We start from the raw sequence: 13,532 nt of genomic DNA, 5'->3' as shown, positions 1-13,532 counted from the left end.
CAGTAATAATCTTAAGAGATATCTTGCACACGCACAAACACACACAAGATCACATACAGTGGGGTGCAAAAGTATGAGTTCAGTCAGAAATTTATTAATTGATATGTGATAACAAAATAAATCATTGTAACAGGAAACCAAAAGCACTTTCAAGGGATTTCCATGAACTTTTAAGGAGATAACAAAAATTATAAAAGGATAAAGCAAATCTATCTTTACGTATAATCAAGAATCAGTGTGATCTCCTTTTGCCTTGAAAACTGCCTCAACTCCATTTGGGATTGATTGAATTACCTCCACCACTGATGGTGGATGGAGGTTATGCTTTCACCCTTGCTTGTCTGTCTGTTTGTCTCTGAGCACGATATCTCAAAACGTTATGGATGGATTCACACAAAACTTGGTAGACAGGTTGCTTGTGCGACAAGGACAAATTCCTTAGATTTTGGTGAAGATCTGGATGTGAATACCAGAATTTTAAAAGTGATTCTTCAACATTGAGAGGGCCAAAAACTATATATAGAACAATATCTCAAACTGTGTTGAACGGATTTTGACAAAACTTGGTGGATGAGTTGGGTAGGTGACAAGAACAAGCCGATTAAATTTTGGTTGAGGTCCGGATGCAGATCTAACCTATCAATGGGATACAAATCGTAAACTTTTCATCCTGGCGGAGGTATGCTCTCTACCAGGTGCTGTACTCGTTAGTTTATGGATTATGCTTGAGTCAATGTTTTCCCAAACAGTGTTGTAATTCACACCAAAGCATAGTCAGACTGCTCATATACATTTTATTTTTAAGCTCAAATGTATTCAGCCTTCATTTATTCTGTTAAGACAAAGAATCAGTCGATAACTATAATAAACGATATCTGCGATCACAAAGTGATAGCCTAGGATAAGCTTCCCCCGACCAGGCGAGGTTTACTCTTGGTGATCTTCCTTGACTTACCCTTGGCCTGTGATCCAATGATGGCCATATTTTTTTGACCACATTTAGAGATAGCGTGTAAATAAAGAATAAATGTCCCCATCTTCATTCTATCTCTAAAACTCGACATCATAAAAAAAACAGAGGAATATTATTCAAGTTATGATGAAAAAACGGTTTGTTGTTAATAAGGTCACAATCCAAAAAGTAGGTCAAGGACACAAAACAAATATCAGCTGCACATCATTGCAGGTCCACTATTATGATGCAAGAACATCTTGGAAGGACAAGTGGTCTTTGAGATTCCACACAGGCAAAATTGAGTGATTACAAAAAAAACGCTTTTTTTCAGCCCACAATGTCACCTTGACCTTTAACACAGAGGGGTATCATGTAAATTATGCTTAAATGTGTTTTGCTCTGGGATATCTCGAGGGGAACTTCATTTTGATCGGACAAACCTTAGTTGGCTTTTGGTGAAAAATGTTAAAATGTCTACGATTGGGTCATTTCCTTAAAATTAGCTCAAGGAAAAAAAATAGGTCAACTGCACCTACTTTTCATTCCCATTGTTGATGCAAAATTTAATTCTGAAAGTCCCAGCCAGCTCTGAGATACAACTCGGACATTGGCAGAAGAAAGGGAGAAAAACCTGAATTTTAGTACTCCAAGGGGTATAAGACCTTGACATTTAACATGGAGGGATATGATGTAAATTATATATAGATGTGCCTTGCTCTGGGCTATCCAGAGTGGGTAATTTCATTCTGATCAGACAAACCTTAGTCGAGTTATGGTGCAAAAATATTAAAATGACTGGGTCATGACCTAAATTAGGTCACGGTAAATAAATAAAAAACCCACATACTTTGTCTTACCATTGTTGATGCAAAATTTAAAGTGACGAAAGTCCCTGCTGGCTCCAAGATTCAACTTAGAAATTGATACAGTTTGGAAAATGGAAGTGCAGGAAGAATTTTATTTTCTAAATGGTGGTTTTGTACTCCTATGGGTCGAAGACACTCTGTGGTACCATTAAAATTGGTAGAAACATTTCTATCATTGAACAAGTTAGCAATGCATTTCTATCATTGAACAAGTCAACAAGTTAGGAGTGTATAGGCAAAGCGAGGTTGAGAGGAGAGGTGATGATTTGTGAGCAGCAATATGGTTTTATGCCAGGAAAGAGCACCATTGATGCGATGTTTGCTTTGAGAATGTTGATGGAGAAGTATAGGGAAGGCCAGAAGGAGTTGCATTGTGTGTTTGTGGATTTAGAGAAAGCTTATGATAGGGTGCCAAGAGAGGAGTTGTGGTATTGTATGAGGAAGTCGGGAGTGGTAGAGAAGTGTGTGAGGATGGTGCAGGATATGTATGAGGACAGTGTGACAGCGGTGAGGTGTGCGGTAGGAATGACGGACCGGTTTAACCTAAAGGTGGGATTCCACCAAGGATCGACTCTGATCCCATTCCTGTTTGCAATGGTGATGGACAGGTTGACGGACGAGATCAGACAGGAGTCTCCATGGACTAAGATGTTCGCGGATGACATAATGATCTGTAGGGAGAGTAGGGAGCAGGCTGAGGCGAGCCTCGAGAGGTGGAGGTAAGCACTGGAGAGAAGGGGAATGATAGTCAGTAGGAGTAAGACGGAGTACATGTGGGTAAATGAAAGGGAGGGTGGTGGTATGGTGTGGTTGCAAGGAGTTGAGGTGGGGAAGGTGGATGGGTTTAAATACTTGGGATCAACTGTCCAAAGTAACGGTGAGTGTGGGAGAGAAGTGAAAAAGAGAGTGCAGGCAGGATGGAGTGGGTGGAGAAGAGTTTCAGGAGTGATTTGTGACAGAAGGGTAGCTGCAAGAGTGAAGGGGAAAGTATTGTTGTGGTTGAGGAAATTCGCAAACCACCATTCAGGTCCCGTAGGTGAGATATCTCTGTAAGTATATGTGTAGTTAGCCCAAACCCGTTGTTTAGAGGGAATAAATGTGATTCATTTGGGCTGCGACCCTTCAAGATAGCCGTTTTTCTGTTCTATCTTTATTTTGAACCAACCACGTCTCAACCGCCATCACACAACAACCACCATCCGCAACGCCGCTTCACAACAACAACAACGCCAACAGCCACGACCTTTACCGTCACAACTCGCTCTCGCAATCATCGCATCACCGCCATTCCAAGCGTCACCGTGGCCAGGGACCACCACAATAAACCCTCCACCACCTTCACCTCTCCTCCTTCTGCCGCCATTCCCGCACCACTTGTGGGCACCGATCCTGGACTCGTATGGGGCGCGCGCCGAGCAGCGGGTGCAAAAAGCGGCCTTTCCGGGGAAGTCGGATCAGGAATGATTCACGCCCACTTCTGTTCCGTCCTATCAGCGAGCGCGGGGTGATTTGGCCCCGCCTCCAGGCGCGTCGGAGTAGAATCGATATATGCAAATTCGAGGATCAGGAATGATTCACGCCCATTTTTCCTCCGTCCAATGGGCGAGCGTGGCTCCGCCCCCGAGCCGATCCTGATCCGAAAATCTGCATATGGTTTCTCCTGCTGACTATAAAGCGCCGAGCGTGGGGCGAATCGAGTGAGTGAAGAGTTTCTGTTTCAGAAGAGCTGCAGAGAGGAGAAGCCGGGAACGCGGTCGAGGGCGCAGTGGAGTCGCTCGTCGCGGGACCCAAGCAAGCCAGCTATCCTCTTTCCCCAGAGCATCAACAACCCCCCCTGTTTCCCCCCCCCCCGCGCTGAGATAGTGCGAAAAGGGGGCCCCGTTCCCATCCCATTCCAGGCAGTGCCAGCGAGGCCCGCGGAGGAGCGCGGAGTCGGGGCGCCGCCGCCATTTTGCGGCTCATCACCAGATGGGTAGGCTTGACGCGGTCTCGACCCCAGGCCCGTCTGCCCCCTTGTAGTTGAGGGTGGCCCCTTTTTCTTTTGCTTTGGAGTATATGTGTTGTCGGCGCCGTCTGTAAAGTAAAACTGTGTAAGTGTTGCCGTGTGCTCGTGTAGTCGGTAGTAGATCTGCATTGTGTTTCTTTTGTTACATTTGCTTTTGGTGCATAATTGTTGTGTTTCTTTTACATTTGCTTTTGGTGCATAATTGTTGTAATTGTATATGTGTGCTTTCCGTTTGCCGCGGAATAAATGTGAATTATGTTGAACTGTTTTCCCGTTTCGCTTCGTCTTTTCTTTAATTGAATCTCCATCTTACTTCACGTAAAGGGTTGGTAGTGGGCTAAATATGCCCAATAATTAATCGGAACCATCGAGGTTGACGATAACACCGCTCGGTTATCCCGATAGTACGGAACGGGTCGTTTAAAGTGGCCCGTGTCCGAAGTCGACCTGCGGCGAGGTGCGATCGCCCGGTCTACCCTCCGTGTGGGTACTTAGGTAGGTCGAATTTGGCGAACAACCCTCTCCCACGCGGGGGGGCCGATTGGCACGATCGTGGTGAGGCCGAAAGGCCCACCCGTGACTAGTTCCCGGCGTTAGTCCGAGAGGGTCACGACGGAATTGTCCGTCCGGTGGGCGACATGCCGCGATTCGAGTTACGTGGCCGCTCACATGCCGGCGGGCGCGAATTCGCAACAGTATATAAGACGGTAGTGAGAGCAGCTATGTTGTATGGTTTGGAGGCGGTGGCGCTGACAAAAAGACAGGAAGCGGAGCTGGAGGTGGCAGAGTTAAAGATGCTGCGATTCTCGTTGGGAGTGACGAGGATGGAAAGGATAAGGAAAGTATTATGACGTCCACGGGACTTGAACAGTCCCGCCAACGTAGAATGAGCCGAAACGATGGAGGCGGTTTATTTATTTATAACCCAAACATGGCGGTTATAATCGCTCTACCGCAAACGGGACGAGGAAGGTGGCACGAGTCGCTTTTCACTGAGTTGATGATGTTTATTTATTTTTATTATTAACCAGAAATAACAAGACTCGGCAAGAAGAGGAATCCGGGGCGATTCGACGGGATGGTGTGGGATCGGGCGTGGGGAAAACACAGACAATTCCAATGAATATACAGATCTCAAACCCTCTAAGGCGCCAAGTACACACACACACACACACACACACACACACACACACACACACACACACACACACACACACACACACACACACACACACACACACACAAAATGTAGCTACTTCTGGTGGTCAGGCTGGAGCGTGGTGTGGACGCAACTGTCCCTGGATCGGCGTCGGACGAGCTGGCCTTGCTCTCGTCAGGGGGGCAGGAGAAACCGTGGTGATGTCGACCTCCTGGTCCTGGCCCAAGTCCGCTCACAGCCACCAGGGAACCAGTTCTGGCACCAAGTTGCGAGCAGGAGAGGGAGGCAGGTCCGCCCGCCGTTCGACCCCGTACTCCGAGTCAGCAGAACCCCAGAGCCAACCAAGGTGAGGCACGAGGCTCAGCAAGGCTCCAAGACACGATGAAGAACACGATCGAATCAGCACAACAACAAGTATGCTTCCCGCGCAACAGCCTCCACACCCCAAAAAACACGATCTTTTTGTCCCGATCTTCTTCCTCTTCCTTTTCGACCCCGAACAGAACCTTTTTATCCTCCTGTCCTCGTCACTTCCAATCGAGCCGTTTATTGGCCCACCGCCGTCGCCTTCTGCCAATCGTGATCACGGGGCGGAGCCATCCGCTGCACTGTCCTGTGACGTCACGGCCAGCCTCCAGGGACTACTAAAGGGGTTTACGCAGACACACTTACCCTATCCCGTGTCCCTATCTAATTACGTAACAATTATCATTTCCCCCTTGAAGAAATGAACATTTACTAGACAACTTATCACCACTGAATTGCTACTTATTACATCGAGATCCTGGTAAACTCGAACAGCATGGCATACCTAATTAAACATCCTAATTACCCTTTCAATGCATACCCCCCCCCCCTCAAACGTAACAGTATATTAGAGGGATAGCGCAGGTAGGACGGTTTGGAGACAAAGTGAGAGAGGCGAGATTGAGATGGTTTGGACATGTGCACAGGAGGGAAGCGGAGTAAATCGGGAGAATGATGCCGAGGATGGAGCCGCCAAGTAGGAGGAGAAGAGGAAGGCCAAAATAGTGGTTCATGGATGTGGTGAGGGCGGACATGCAGGTAGTTGGAGTGTCAATAGAAGATGTGGAGGATAGAGCGAAATGGAGACGGATGATCCGCTGTGGATGACCAAAGGGCGGAGGAGCTCTTTGTGAACCAACGGCCATCCATATCTAGTGCCCAACTGTGTCTGCGGACGTCCTCCTGCAGTTGGGTTACTTCTTATCAGGAGGTTGGTGGCAGGATTTGCACTCCGGCCACCGTAAAACCCTTCATTCTGCAAAACGCAAAAAAATCTGAAAACCCACTCCGTGGGAGTACCTCCTGTGCAGCTTCCCTTCGCAGGGCAGCTCACCGGATGACGGGATTGGGGCAAAGCCTTCGGGACCCCCAATCTTTGATGATAGGAGGGAAACCACGGGGTAACATCCCTGGGTCAGATTGCGGGAGAGTGTGTTGGAGTGGTGCTGAGGTGTCGTCCACCAGACGGCGGTCTCCTTGGGTTAACCTGAGGCGGTCCCTTCGGGTGGGTGCCTGGAATGTCCTATCCCTAAGAGAGGATGATCACCTATCTCTGTTATCATCTGAGCTCAAGTGTTTGGACATCGGGATTGCAGCTCTCTCTGAGGTTCGGAGACCGGATTGCGGCGAGATAATGGTGGGTGGTTACACCTACTATTGGTCTGGTCGCTCTGATGGTTACCATACCCAAGGAGTTGCTGTAGCTGTGTCCAATAAGCTGACCCCAATGATAATTGAGGTAACACCGGTCAACGAGCGTATTATGAGATTAAGGATTCGTCACTCCTTAGGTGTCATTTCCCTGGTCTCTGTTTATGCTCCGACTGAGGCGAGTGATCTCACCGTGAAGGATGCATTCTACGCCACACTCGAGTCTGTGGTTGATCAGTGCCCCAGACGAGATACACTTCTAGTCTTGGGGGATTTCAATGCATCGACTGGAACTGATAGGGATGGTTATGAGGTGTGTGTTGGTCCCCATGGGTCAGGAACTATGAACCAGAATAGCACTAAGTTCCTTGACTTTGCAAGAAGTCATGGACTTAGGGTGGCTGGTTCATGGTTTCAGCGCCCACAAGCTCATCGCTGGACTTGGTATTCCAACGCTGGCGGTGTGGCAAAGGAGATTGACCATGTCCTCATTGACGGTCGTTGGAGGATGATCCAGAACTGCAGGGTCTACCGGAGTGCTCAGTTCCTCAATACTGACCACAGGCTTGTTGTAGCAACTCTAAAGCTGCACCTTAAATCCTGGAGAATGGTACCATCCCAGCCTAGGCTGGATGTTGCCAAGCTCAGGGATGAGAGAGTAGCTGAGGAGTTTGCGAACAGGCTGAGTGGACACTTGGGTGGTCTGGGTGCTTTGGGGGGTCCTGAAGAGTTGTGGAGCGCCTTCAAGACCACCGTCCTTGATGTTGCCGGTGGATGCCTTGGAGCTCACCGCAGGGCAAAGAAGAATTTTGTCTCTCAAGGGACACTGGATACCATTGACCAGAGTCACAGGGCCAGGCTGACTGACAGAGCTGAGCTGTTCAGAGAGCTGAGGCGTAAAACTGTACGTGCACTGAGGGTGGACAAGGAGGCCTATGTGCGAGGAATCTGTGAGGGGGTAGAGCATCACCTGTGGACAGGTGATTCTCGTCCCGCTTACAGGGGAATTCGCGCATTACGTTCATCCAAGCCCATCCCTCGGAGCACTGCAGTTCGAGCAGAGAGTGGTCGGCTCTTGACAGAGGAGTCTGAAGTGAAGGCCCGCTGGGCCGGTTACTTTGAGCGGTTGTACCAGGCTGATCCCCCAGCTGTCGAGTTGGACGTCAAGGGTGTTACAATCCCTGTTGCTGACCCTCGAATCAACTGTGGTCCACCTTCGCTTGTGGAAACACGGGCTGCGGTGAACCAGTTGAAATGGGGCAAAGCTCCAGGGATCTGTGGCATCCATGCCGAACTTCTCAAGGCTGGTGGAAATGCTGCACTCGTGTCGTTGCATGCAGTTTTGTGCTCTGCCTGGAACACAGGCATCATCCCAACTGATTGGAAGAGGGGCCTTGTTGTCCCTCTCTGGAAAGGGAAGGGTGATCGCCAAGACTGCAACAACTACCGAGGGGTGACACTGCTCTCAGTGCCGGGCAAGGTCTTTGCTCGGATAATTCTTGATAGGGTTCGCCACCATCTGCTTGAGCACCAGCGTCCAGAGCAGTCAGGCTTTACAACAAAGAGGTCAACGATTGACCGTATCCTTGCTCTTCGTGTCCTCACCGAACGCAGACGAGAGTTTCGGCAGGGGCTGCTTGCAGCCTATGTTGATCTCTGTAAAGCGTTCGATTCAGTGAATCGGGATGTCCTCTGGAGGATTCTTGGTCTTCGTGGGGTGCCACCAAAACTGATCGATCTGATGTCTGAACTCAACTCTGGTACTGAGAGTGCTGTGAAGTTTGGTGGTACCATCTCTGACTTATTTCCAGTTGTGACTGGAGTTCGTCAGGGATGTGTACTTGCCCCCACACTTTTCAGCACTTGTATGGACTGGATTTTAGGGAGGATGTCGGAGAGATCAAGTTGCGGTGCATCGTTTGGGAATATCAAGATCTCGGACCTTGATTTTGCAGATGATGCAGTCATCTTTGCGGAGACTTTAGACATCCTCTTGGGGGCCCTCGAGGTGCTGAATGAGGAGTCGGAGCCGTTGGGATTACGGGTTTCTTGGGTCAAAACTAAGATCCAGGCTTTCGGTGACATCTTGGATGCTGCTGTCCTGTCTGTGTCTGTTTGTGGTGAGGATGTTGAGGTCGTGGAGAGATTCACTTACCTTGGCAGTGATATTCATGTCTCTGCTGGCTGCGAGTCAGAGGTCAAGAGACGTCTGGGTCGGGCCTGGGGAGTCATGGATTCACTGGATCATGGAGTGTGGCGCTGCCGGTACCTGTGCGGGAGGATGAAAGTCTGAGTCTTCAGGTCCTTGGTACTTCCAGTCTTGCTCTATGGGTGCGAGACTTGGACTCTGACCAAGGATCTGAAACGGAGACTTAATTCCTTTGGTACCAGTTGTCTTCGGAGAATCCTTGGCTATCGCTGGTCGGATTTTGTGTCCAACGAGCGGTTGCTGAGAGAGACTCGGATGAGATTTGTTACCTGCATAGTCCGTGAGCGTCAGTTGCGGCTGTATGGACATGTGGCTCGTTTTCCTGACGCTGATCCTGCTCACCAGATTCTCTCAGCGAGGGAGTCTCATGAGTGGAGGAGGGCAGTGGGCCGACCACGTGCCTCATGGTTGCAGCAGGTTGACCATCATCTCAAGGAGATGGGGATGGGCCTGGCATCTGCCTGGGGGATGGCCAGACAGAGGCCCCTGGAGTACCGGCGGAAAGTGGACGCAGCGACGCGCTGTTCTGGCACATGCTCCCATACCTGACCTGACCTGATCCGCTGTGGCGACCCCTAATGGGAGCAGCCGAAAGAAGAAGTAGAATATTTCTAATTTCTTTGAGAAATTTCTTATTGTAGAAACAAACCCTACAACAGCTATAAGCCTTCCCCTATCCTACAGGGGGAGGCCTAAAAAAGAAGGATCCAAAGACAAATTGGGGAACTATTACACCTGTTAGCTTGACATCAGTTGTGGGAAAGGTAATGGAAACATTCATTGGAATTTTATGAAAATTTAAAATCGTGATTCGAGAAAGCTGGGCATTGATTTGAATGGACTCGTACTTTTGCACCCCATTGTGTGTGTGTGTGTGTGTATGTATGTATATATTGTTGCGAATTCGCGCCCGCCGGCGTGCGATCGGCCACATAACTCGAATCGCGAGACGTCGCCCACCGGACGGACAATTCAGTCGTGACCCTCCGGGAACTACCGCCCGGAGCCAGTCACGGGTGGGGGTTTAACCTCACCACAACTCAGTCCGCATTCTACCCTCGCGAAATAGGGTCTGATCGCCGAATGGTCGATTTACCTAAGTACTCGCGCGAGTAGCGTACCGAGGAGTTGTACCACGCCACAGGTCGACTCCGGACACGAACCGCTTAAGCGGCTCGTTCCGTGCTGCAAAGATAACCGAGCGGAGTTATCGTCGACCTCGACGGTTCAGATTATTTACCAGGCGTTTTAAACCCACTATCAATCCCTTACGTGATGCAAGATGGAGATTCAATAAAAGGAAGGAGACGAAGCAAAGCGGAAAACAGTTCAACAAGCAATGCACATTTATTACGGAAACACGGAAGGCACGTATATTACAGTCAAGACAAAATGCAACAAATAACAGTCAAGACAAAAGCAATACGACCGAATAAAAGGGCAATTATTTACAACACTTATACAGTTCCATTTGTCGGGACTCAGCGCCACATCACTCATTCCAAAAAGCAAAGGAAAGATAGCCATCCTCACAGGCAAGGAGGCAGACAGGTCTGTGGACCAAATGTGCGTGGAACCTGGAGGAGCGGCCAGGTCCACGAGACCAAGAAGGTCTTACCCGCGTCCTCGTGACGCGATGGCGGGCAAGCCGCAATGTCCGCGCCGCTGCGCCCCGACTCCATGCCCCTGGCGTGGTCGGCGAGCCCTCTCCGGCGTGCTCCGCGCAAGCAGTTTGGTTGGCACCACGTTTAGGGTGGGGGAGGAACCGGGCCCTCCGGCACTATCTCAGCACGGATGGGGGGGGGGAATTGCTGATGCTCAGGGAGATGGGAATGGCTGGCTGGCTTGGATCCCGCGACGAGACGGCACCAATGACGAGACGAGCGACCCCCACACCGCAACCTCGATGCCGACCGCCGTCTTCACTCGACCCGAACTCGAACTCTTCACTCAATCCGAACCGCCGTCTTCACTCACCCCGACCAGCCGCCTTCACTCGCCCCGACCAGCTGCCTTCACTCGCCCCAACCAGCCGCCTTCACTCGCCCCGACCAGCCGCCTGCAACTTTTTGAGTCGCCTTGTGCTCTCGTCTTTATAGGCCGGAGGAGGAGCCTATATGCAAATTTCAAGATCAAAACGCGAGTGGAGGCGGGGCCACGCCACCCTCTGTTCAGCCATTGGCATGGCAAAAAGGGGCGTGAGCCTCTTTTGATCCGAATTCTCTCTCATAAAGAATCCACGTTCATCGCGCTTGGAGGCGGGGCCATACCGCCCGACGCTCGCCCATTGGACGGAGAAAAAGGGGGCGTGAAGCCTTTTTGATCCGAATTTCTCCCTGAGAGGAACGCATTCATACCCGCGGCTCGACATGTTCGGCATCAATTACCGAACGGGCCTTGGACAGCACGACGTTGGTGTTGACTGGTGGTGTGGTCGATGGTTGTAGAAGGAGATAGGCGAAGGTGGTGGGGGGTTTGGTGGTTGGCGGGCGTCGTTTGGGAATGGCGGTGAAGCGACATTTGCGGGATGGAGTTGTGAAGGTGAAGGTAAAGGTAGTGGCTGTTTGCGATGTTGGCGGCTTAATGGTCCAAAATAACAATCGAGAAAGAAAAATGGCTAACTCAAAGCGTCGCAGCCCGAATGGATCACATATATTCCCTCCATACAATGGGTTTGGGCTAACTACACATGAACTTACCGATATATCTCACCTGAGGACTCTATGGTGTAATGGGAATTTCCACAACCGTAACAATATATATATATATATATATATATATATATATATATATATATGTATATGTATATATATATATATGTATATATATATATATATATATATATATATATATGTATATATATATATATATATATATATATATATATATATATGTATATATATATATATATATATATGTATATGTATATATATATATATATATATGTATATGTATATATATATATATATATATATATGTATATGTATATATATATATATATATATATGTATATATATGTATATATATATATATATATATATTGTTGTGGTTTCCCACCCGTCGGTGTGCGGGCGACCGCTTTTAGCCAATGGCGGCCACTCTCGCCCACCGAACGGGCAAACCTCGTCGCAGCTTTCGGAACAACGCCAAAATCCAGCTACCGGTGTGTTTTAAGCACACCAGAGCCTTGTCAATACTCTTCCCGCGCTACGGGGTCCGATCGCCAAATGGTCGATTTACCTAATTAATCGCGCGGGCAGACTACCGAGAGATTTACCTCGACAGAACTCGTACGGAAACGAGCCGCTTAAGCAGCTCGCTCCGTTTGCGATTGCCGAGCGGATTATCGCCAAGCCCGTCGGACCCGATTTCCTTCTCGGTTATTAAGAACCAACTATATTCCGAACTTAATTATGGCAGTTCAATTGAGGGAAGAGGACGCAACGAGCAGGTGCACATTCACACAAGGACATTTATTATTATAGCACGTATGCAGGCATGCACGTATACAATTAGGCGAGGCAAACGCGCATGCATTTATGCAAGGCAAAAAAAAGCAATGCAATCAACAAAAGCACGACAAGAAGAACTAGAACTGCCACTTTATAACTGCTGGCAGTGATGACCGGGTACCCAGAAGTGTCCGCCTTTGACACAACTGATACAACATGAGACTAAATCATAGTCGCAAAGTTTTGCATTGATAGGATAAGCGGTGCCAGAGAAAACATTATTTAATGGTGATACAAACACAGGCCTGCTTAAGAGACGGCGCGGAACAGACGAGTTACGAACCAGGCAGCACAAAACGTTCAATTTTGTTATTACTGGCTACCAGATTCAAATAATTAAATAATTCTGGCTGCCAAACCACGTGGCCGATCCGGTTGAAATTTTAAACTTTTGTTTCACATGTCGCCTAAATTATAAATCTGAAGTTTCACATATATAGAAGCAGTGGTTATAGAGTAAACATTAATTAATATTTATCCTTCAATCTAAGATGGCGGCCAAACTCTGTGACTTGTGACCTCATAATTTTTACCATGTATGCATATATCATGGAGGATGACAGACGCAAATTTTCGCTTCGATAGGTTAAACAGTTCCAGAGAAAACATTATTTAATATTTTTCTTAAAACCAACATGGCTGCCAAACCCTGGGTCCGATCCCGTTGAAATTTTAAATCCTCATTCCGCATCAATGTTGCACCATAAAGGTGATGTTTCACATTTATTGATGCAGTAGTTCCAGAGTAAACATTAATTAATATTTTTCCTTCAATCCACTTTGGCTGCCAAACGTTGCGTCGTACCTCAAAAGGGGGTGAGAACTTTTTATTCGCCATGGAGAGGCGGTCATAGTGGTGGAGTTTCGCCTGGATCTGTTCAGTCGTTTCAGAGAAAAAGACGTTTAAAGATATTATTTTTCAATCCAAGATGGCTGACGAACCATGTGACCTATGACATCACAAATTTAAATTCTGTTTCCAACTGGGAATTGGAACATGTTTGTGAAGTTTCGTGTAAATCGGTGAAGGTGCGTTTTTCTATCCAAGATGGCCGCCAAACCATGTGACGAGTGACGTCATAATTTTTACCACGCGTGCACACACGATGGTAGATGATAATTGCAAACTTTCGATTCGTTAGGTTAAGC

General features: G+C 48.2%; 1 protein-coding gene across 2 annotated transcripts in view; it reads right to left on the bottom strand.

Moving 5' to 3' along the window:
- The window catches only part of LOC147026357 (gamma-interferon-inducible lysosomal thiol reductase-like), a 73,922-nt gene that overhangs the window by 19,692 nt on the left and 40,698 nt on the right, over window positions 1-13,532 (bottom strand). The gene's annotated exons all lie outside the window — the stretch shown is intronic.

This window comes from Eptatretus burgeri, chromosome 5 (genome assembly GCF_056783735.1).
Source record: "Eptatretus burgeri isolate ZD-2024b chromosome 5, Ebu_testis_v1, whole genome shotgun sequence".
Classification (NCBI taxonomy): domain Eukaryota; kingdom Metazoa; phylum Chordata; class Myxini; order Myxiniformes; family Myxinidae; genus Eptatretus; species Eptatretus burgeri.
Note: the sequence above shows the minus strand (reverse complement) of the source record. Positions and strands in the feature narration are given on the sequence as shown.